The following is a 9,435-nucleotide window of genomic DNA, read 5'->3' as shown; positions in this document are numbered from 1 at the left end:
GGGCCCAGTGCCAGGGCCGCCAGCTCTTTCTCAGGCTCACCTTATCTGTGAAACGCCAGTGAGCCAGCTCGTCTGGAGCACCCGTCTGGCTGCTACGCTAAGCCCCGGGGAGGGAGAAGTGCACTCTGCCCAGGGAGAGGGCCTGTTCGCCTGGGGAGAGCTGCTCTCACTCACCCTCCGCCCTCCCCAGAGCACCATGCACCACCAGGAGGGTCCTCCACCCAGCCGCCTGTCTACCAGAAGTAACCTTCACTCGACCAACGCAGGCTGAATACTTTTACTTTTCTCAACAAATACCACACTCTCAACATGCTTTTCTCATCTGACTAAAAGACACTCAAAGATAGATAGTTTTGAAAGCTAGTGGATGTCCTTGACTGTTTTGCTTTTTCAAGTTGGCAGCATGGCTCCATTTTGCAAACTTGTTTCTTGAGGAGATCAGCCCCCAACTCCTACTTAGCATTTATTTATACAGCAGACACTTTTACCCAAAGAGATTTATAAATATATATATATATCAGTTAAACTTAGCACAAAAAGTAAGGAAATTTGTTTTTGGTAGGTAATTTCTCTGTGGTAACAATGGTTTTTGGCAATAAATCTTATACCGTTTGAAAGCCTGTTTAGTTTCCTTTCAAATGGTGGGTTGCGCCCATGAAAAATTTGCCAAATTTTCAGAATTTTAGGAATGTCACAATCCACCCGTTTCAGCAACTTTTATGCAGGTACCCATTGGGTACCCAACCCGTTGCAGGACTACAAACCGGGCAGACGCTAGCTGGGTTGTATGCTACCTTCAGTGGATATCTGGACAGCACAGAGCTTGTTTCTTGTTAACATTTTGTAATATTTTTGGATGTTTTAAACTAAATCAAAACTCTGTACGGCATCCAAAAGAAACCTCTGATGACCTATTGTATGAAAAGTTATTTGAGCTATTGCAATCCTCGGACCCAGGGAATTATTTAAAGTAAAAGTCTGGATTTCATGTAGAACTATTTGAGAAATGTCATCATGAATCTAAAGGTATTCACAGAACATTTCCCCTCCAAAGAACATTTAACAAAAAAGGGGGGGGGGGGGATTCTGCGTAGAACCACTATCGGACCACGAACCCTTGGGAGTGACTGACTGATTGAGAAGTATAGATGTATGGATTGCACACTGTTAGCTTTGGGGCTGTCAGGGTGGTTTGTGTGGCTGGAGTTCTTGGTGGGGGTTTCCTGGCTTTAAGAGCTGGGGGGAGCTTTGGGTTGGTTAACGTGAGGGACGGACAGATATATTAACCAGAGGAAGAGAGGTGGGAAATGGCTGGAAAATTCATCTTTGAGGTGAGAGGGGTTGGGGGGGGGGGGGGGGCTGTCGAAATGATTTGTTCTCTGGGCCCCGAGTGAGTGGGATTGCCCTGGGGAGGGGGGGGGGTGTCTGCTCTTTTCCTCCATTTAATACTTGTGTCACTCCTCTCCATCATCTCTCTCTTTTCTATCTCTCTCCTTCCTCTCTCTCGCTCTTGCTTTTCTGTCTCTGCCCTCCCTCTTTCTCTCACTCTCTCTTTGCTATCGCTCAACCTCCTTCCCTGTCTTATCCTCTCCCTCTCACACTTTTTATTCTGTCTCTCCCCTCCTTCCCTCTCTCTCTCTCTCTCACACACACACACTGTCTTTTCTCTCTCTCTCTCTTTCTCACACACACTCTCTCTTCTCTCTCTTTCTCTTTCTTCTCTCTATCTGTCTTATGTGAGGAAGTGAGAAGTGGAGTGTGATGAACTACTGTGACAGTAACTGAAGTGCAGCTTTTCAGCTGCGGACTACAATGGCATTCCTAAAACAGCGTTCCCAAAACTCTCCGATTTAGGGCCTTGAAGACACCAGAGCGGTTTAGGTGCCAGGTGTATAGGAAGTTTTAAAAATAAAGCATGTTAGTGTGGATGTGGCTTAAGTGTTTATGTAGGAAGTTTTAAAACTAAAACATGTTAGTGTGGATGTAGCCTGCATAAGTTCCTGCATCTTTATTTCTTCTCTCTTTCCTTCTCTCTTTTCCTTTCACTTTCCCTTTTCCTTCATCTCACCACTTCTATCATCCCTTCATCCCTCTCTCTTTCCCCCTTCCTTTTCCTGCTTTCCATACCTCTCTCTCCCTCTCCCCACCCCCTCTCTATTCCTCTCTCTCTCTTTCTCTCTCTCCCTCCCTCTACCCCCCTCTCTGTTCCTCTCTCTCTCTTTTTTTCTCTCTCACCCTTGGCTCTGTTGGCCCGTGGGTGTCTGTGACATTCTTCAACGTGACCCAACAGCTATGTGCCATCAAGCACTTCCTCCTGACTGCCAGCTCCCTGCAGAGAGAAAGAGAGAGAGAGAGAGAGAGAGAGAGAGAGGGAGGAAGGGAGGGAAAGAGAGAGAGAGGGAGAGAGAGAGAGGGAGAGAGAGAGACAGAGAGAGAGAAAAGGAGGGGAGAGACAGAAAAAAAAGTGTGAGAGGGAGAGGGGGGGGAGAGAGAGAGAGAGAGAGAGAGAGAGGGGGGGGGAGGGAAAGAGAGAGAAAGGGAGAGAGAGAAATGGAGAGAGGTGAGAGTGTGGGAGAGCTAGAAAAGGTGAAGGAAGAGTCACTAACTCCCCATGAAATTGAAAGAGAAAATAAAATTTTATTGACAGATGTCAGAGGTCCGTGGTCAGAGGTCCGTGGAAACAGAGCAAGTTTTTCTTCTTTTTTTCAAACTCTCTGAGTTTGACATTAAAAGACAGATGAGACCTCCTCTCTACTTCATATAAGATGGAATGTCTTACTAGCTATTCATGCCTTTAGCTATTATGTAGTAAATTGTTTTACTTCTCATAAATATATTGGTAGTAAAACTTTTGTTAGCTGTCATCATTAATAAATTGTGATCACAGTGTCCAAAAAAAACTTTCTGTAAACTGCAAAGGTGTGTGTTTGTGTGTGTGTGTGTGTGTGTGTGTGTGTGTGTGTGTGTGTTGATAAATTGTTAAGCTAATTTGTTGAATATTACACTTCAAAGCAAACACATGAAATGTCTGTTGGCTTCCTGGCACAAAAAAACACCTTACAAAAGCCACCCTTTTTGGCACAGATAGAAACTTGTTTAAATGCCAACTGGTGTCTTTTGGCAATATAGTCAGCACGGTTGTGTGTGAAAGGTTTTCTTTGTTTTTGTTTTTTTTGCGGTGTATTCCTAGCCTGGTAAACCAAACACATTCAAGGAGTGAATAGTCTTGCAAGTCATGACTGGAAAACCTTTCCAACACTTAGGCCCTGTCCACACGGAGACGCTTTTTGGGTTAAACGCACCGGTTTTGCTTCGTCTTGGCCGATCGTCCAAACGAATCCTGTAAACGCACAGCCCGAAACCGGACTTTTTTGAAACCTGGTCCCAGGGTGGAAAAATCTGAAACCGTAGCCCTTGTGAGTTCGACGGCGAAACCGCAAACTTGCATATTGATGATGTCATCGCCACACCTCAGCTGCCCTGGACTTGACACTTGTTTCATACTAGTTTTAATACATGACATTACCTACAATTACACTCAGTAGGATAAATATCACAACTGGTGCTGCGCAGCACCAATACCTTATGACTTATGTATTGGGCTGAACAGTGTTTTTCCCGGTGTTGTTTTGATGCATTCTAGCTACTGTCAGTGACGCGAGAGAACTAGTCAGAAGTTATTAGGGAAGTGCGGTGTAAGTTCAAATTAATTTGTGTGTAGTGCCGGTGTCATTAATTTATTTTACATGTCTTACAACATAAATAAATGCATTCATAGTCTAGTGAAGTCAGATATGACTATAGAAAGACGCTTAGAACTCATGTTAAGCCTATGGTAGATGCGCACTAAGGGCTATATTTTAACGGTCTGAAACGGAAGTGTCTTTGTGTGACCACGGGAGTCAGATGACAAGGGTCTTGACTCTAGGGTGCTCGACTACGCCACTTGGGGCCTTTCACACCAAGATATACTTTAGCTAGACCTCCAACACCTTGATTTAGACAAGAGGGTTCTCGCACACAGATAAGCAAGTAATGACAGAGACGTGGTATTTCAATGAAAAAATAAACAATATTTATTCACAAGCAATTCAGTAAAAAGTCAGTCTTTGGTTTGTTTCTCAGGATGGAGCATATTAGGCCCAATAAGCCAGCAAGAGGAAGGTAGTGGCTGCCACCAGGAATATTACATGTAATCACGTAGGGTTAATTTGATCAGCTGTTTGGGAGAGATTACCTGTCCTGGAAGAGGAGTGAGACCGACACACCACCCGTGCTGCTGATTCTGTTGCCTATTCACACAGACACACACACACACACACACACTCGCATAGGCACAGGTACTACAAAGAGTGATCACTGCAAATAGTGAGGTGCACGTTACCACTACAAATACTGTGTGAAGTGCGCGAAGAGGAGGACTCAGATCCGGCGACCTGCCCCGCGGAACAGCTGCAACACTCAAGGGGAGGGGAGAAGGAAAGATATGGTTGCTATTGGCAATAACTGGCTGGGTCAAGAAAGCTAGATGTTAGCATTACCACCGTATCACATTACCACAGCAAACTACTGGGGCAGCCAATACCACACCTGTTGCCGACACCCCACGACGGAGGGCAGATAAATGAACACAACCACGCCTATGTTTAGGCCAAATCAATCGGACAAACAAAACAACAAAATAAAGAAAACAAAATGAGGCAAGAGCTACAATTACTTAAATCTACAGGAGGCAAAGCAGCAGTGGCAATCTTTCTGAAGGGTAAAAACAAACACAGTTAAAATCCATTGTTTATGGTAAATACAGCCTAAACCAATATCAAGCAATACAGATACAATACAACAAGGTTTCCTTTTACCTCTAGGAATACACTATTCAACATGAATGGAAATGGGACTCCCTGGTATCTCTCCAGTACGCAAACCTACATGAAATCCCACACAAGCATAGCTCACATACAACATAATAAAAGGTTATTGGCTAGTTAAATCACAAGGACTTACAGCGAAACGACACATTATAGTAGATCCAGTTACTGTAAACATGCAAAATAACATACATATGTACACATGCACGCACATTACATGGCAAATCTTACTGAGCTATACAGCCAATGTTACCTTAACGCATCTCCCAATAGACAGTGCAACCTGCGCGTACACGCCGTCTTTTCAGTCAAGACCTATGTTAAAAACATGGCTGTGAATGTGCGTGAAGGCATTTACAAAAGGACCATACAGTTCAATCATCTACGGTGTAGAGTGCTTGTAAATACCTTCGGTAGATCAACACACTACCCGGAAGCGTCTGGTACACAGCCAAATACCTGTTGTCAAACAGTTGCACTTTAAACACAGCTGGCTAAAAGAACATGTTTGCAGTGAAAAAGGAGCATTGGCACATACCTTTCATAGGTGACAGCACAGCGAACACTGTGTAGGGAGGACGTACGGAGCCTAGGGATCACTTACTAGCCCACCTCCGGTGCCGGTCTTATAGAAAGTGCCATTGACGCTAATGAGTACATAGCCACCTGCAAGCTAACTGGAGGGCGTGACCGATAGGAGAGGAGAGGTGAGAACAGGAGGACAAACTTGGTACAGCAGTTAGTCTGCCGGTTACATTTGCGCAAAACGCAAGTCACTTTGTGGGCGGATCTTGGGCGCTGATGCTATTTTACCAGCGGGATATTTGACTGTTGCGCCCGACGCAAATCTAAAATGGGGTGGTCTGAAGTAGCTACATTAATCATGGGTGTGGTTTGGCCGTAACGTGCAATAAACCAATCAGGGCGTCATCTCACATTCCCTTTAACAACAGGCAGGCTTGTTCCATAGCTGATTGCTATTATGGTGGCGTATTTGCCAGGCGCAGCCAGGAGCGTTCACAGCGCTATAATTTTACTGTTCATTTAGGAACGGTCGGCTATTGATTTTTCCTCTTGACAAAATGTAATACAGAATTGTCACAAATACATACTTTCCGATGTTTTGGGATCACTCTCACTGAATCACGAGATGATGAATGCATGGTGATATTTTCCGTGATTCGTGAAAATGTGTACAATAGATTTATGCCTATTTTTTCACATCTTAATGGACACCACACTGATTTCCCTCAAGTGGTAATATTTTTCTTTGAAATTATGTATGGTTTACCGAAATGGGAACTACGTTGTATAGATGAGTGGTGCGAAGTGTGCGTTGCGCAGCACAGGCGGCCTGTGAGAAACAGTTTCCAAATTAACCTAACTTTCAACTCTGCACAGTATATCCCATTAACTGCATGACAGTAGGCTATTTACAATATTTTCTGTTAAGTAGAGTTTGTAAACACTTTATCATCAACTTAATGCACGCACAACATTCGTTTGAGCAGGAGACAGAATAACAATGAATGGGTGCAGCAACTACAGAAATTGTAGCCATATTTGCTGCTTTCTTGTACTATTTGCTGGTTAACAGCACATACAAGCTGATTTAAGCTAATTCACTAACTCAAGACTTTAAGGCCATCATGGATATAAAATGTTTTTTGAAAATAACGAAAGGATGGAGGGAACATAACAAAGCTTGGAGTTATTTCAGATGGGCTACAACAAGGTAGGCAAAATTGTGTTGCTTAAAACCTTAGCGCAGCTGGAATAATGCTTAGGCTGATGTTAAAGCGCATGCGATGTTTAAAGCCATACACAACGGTAAATTGGAACAAAACTAAAGGTAACTTTAGCCTTTATAGGGCTGTATAAAGTTGTCCAAATTAATAGGTCGTAATTAGCCGTTGTTATTGTAAAGATATTGCATGTAGATGTTGTACTATATAGGCTACTAAAAAATTTTTTAGGTCACCAATGCACGAACAAAACCGGGTAATGGACAAATATTATCAAGGCTTTGAATGTTTCCGTCTGTGCACGGGGGTGTCTGTAGATTGGTGTGCAACACATTCATTCATGCAGGCCTGTGGTCATGCATGCGCCCTTAAAATAGCATCTGCATTTGTGCCGTTTAGTAGCCTATGCACTTGAGGTGATATCCAAAACTAATGTGAAACGCGGACTATTACAACCAAAGAAAGTAAAGGAGATTATTTGTACCTGTGTTAGCCAAATAAAGAACGGGACTGCACCCTTCACAAACCGTAAAAATTAAGTTTATTAGTTTTACAGTTGACTACAGTTGGCAGTTCACTATCAGTCCAAACAAACAATTCTGGTTTCCTTGCAGTAGCCATTTTCGTCGTAGCTGTTTGTATAGAGTGGTAAAGTCCCGCCCGTTCCGTTTGCCTCCATGGGACCTATCTTTCAAAAAAATTTGAACGGCAGTCTATGGCGAAAAAGAAATGATTTTCTGGTCCCGGTTGACTTGTGCCTTGAATTACCCATATGATGTTTGTCAATTTTAAAGACAACTTTTCATGTAAAGACATTTGCAGTTTGTTTCGTAACTATTGAATTACAACATTGTGAAATATCGTAATTCCAACGACTACAAACCCATCAGTCGCGCTAGTGACGTTGGCTCATTCACAGCCACACTAGATTGTACAAGCATACCAGCAACATATCTTAATTGGGCTTTCCTTGCCGATGAAAATACCATGAGTCAGAGGATTAAACACGTCAGGTAAGTTGTATTCGTCCATAGACTGTACATTAGATACTGTTAAGTGACATAGCAGGCAGCAAGATGCAACTGTTAACTAGCATAACAGCTATCAGCTAGCTTCTAATCTTATCGTTTCATTACGTTGGTGACGTACATTGTTCGAGACAAGAGATGTAGTCCACTGAGCGGATTCGTACAAAACCAACATAACTTTTGAAGTCTATCGAACAACAGTACTTTCTTGACGTGAAAAATTATCTTTTAAATTCACACACATCATATGTGAAATTCGTGGCACAATTCAAATGGGACCAAAAAATAATTGTTATCTCTCCATTAACTCCCGTTCATATTTTTTTGAAAGACAGGTCCCTTGTAGCGGAAGTAAAACGGAAGTCACTGGCACACTCTATAGCCTACAGAGAAACACTGGCCTACAGCGCGCAAGCTTTGGTCAATTTCTGTAACAAACAGTGCCACCTATAGGCCTGGGGTATGAAGTAACGTGTTGAGTCGTGTTGAGATGGATCCGTATGGACGCAAATGTTCTTGATACGGTTCCAGGGAAGACGGAGGAAAAAAAGATCGGTTTGGTACGTGTGGACTAGCCCTTACATCGCAAAGGCGGGGGATAGACTTTGCACTAACTTTGAAATCATTGGTCCAGTCTAACCAATCACAATCACGCCTAAGCTTTACAAACTGACAATAAACATCATTGGCAGCCAGAAAACAATGTATGTGGGCCTTCCTTTGCTGTAAATAAATTTGCACATTCTTCCAACTAAAATCTTTTGATGTCTGCAAGCGTTGCTACTACCGTTTACCACAGCCACTTCCGATATCGAAATTATATCGTCATCCCCTCTCATCACTGATCGGGCAGGTAATCTGCCGACCGATGGAAACTAGGGTGTTCCAGAGTAGTATCTCCCTGAAAGGAGATCTAGGTGAGTGTGGCCAGGCTAGTGTATTCCTACTCGGAGCAGACAGTTGTATAGTGCATATCCTAGATGGCGGGTGGGAATGACACACGTGTTTATCCGTCTGTCACATGACCATATACCATCAAAATGAATTTGAACAGGATGCCAAAAGTAATAAAAGCATACCTCACAAAGTATTACTGTTTAACCCACATAATTTGTAAGTTGCTTTGTATATCTAGAAAATGTTTAATATTTATCTTTGACCTCCTGCACTGAAGAAGTCATACCGACCAAGATGGAAGAGGATGAAATACTTGCAATGGGAAGTGCAATTTATTTCGTTAAAAAAGTGGAGACACAATATTTCTCCCGTGAGCACCTCTGTCTGACGTCGCCCCCAGCTCAGCATAAGAAGACTCTGGGGTTAAGTGCATGTGCACACAGGAAGTGTGTAAGGTACTGACTAGACGAGCGTCTCTGACCTTTCAGATTGTTTATTTTCGCTTTTGTGTCTGTGTTTGTTTGTTTGTTTGTGTGACTGACCTTCGGATTTCCTCACTTAACACCTAACCAGCCGGAGTGGAGCCCTGTGAAATGACGAAGTACCCACACACACCACCAACACACACACACACACACCAGTGACCCCAATCCCAACCCACCCTAATGATCTAAAAAGCTATAGCCGGCTCAATTTTTAAACTCATTCATCCTTTTGAGCTCAGACTTGACCTCCACTCAAATATGCACCTTCTATTTGTTTCTCACAGTTTGAAATAAATAAAAAAAGGAAACTTTCCAAATGCTCAAGTGCTTCAAGGAGGTGTCCTTGATAGTGTTTGTTTTGCCGTTCTTCATAATTACTTATTTAAATCCTCTGGGTTAATATTGGCTTAAA

Source organism: Alosa pseudoharengus, unplaced genomic scaffold, assembly GCF_046254945.1.
Source record: "Alosa pseudoharengus isolate Yale_2024_CS ecotype anadromous, Long Island Sound unplaced genomic scaffold, YU_APseudo_1.1 YU_APseudo_1.1_scf_20, whole genome shotgun sequence".
NCBI lineage: Eukaryota > Metazoa > Chordata > Actinopteri > Clupeiformes > Clupeidae > Alosa > Alosa pseudoharengus.
This window is presented reverse-complemented; position numbering follows the sequence as displayed.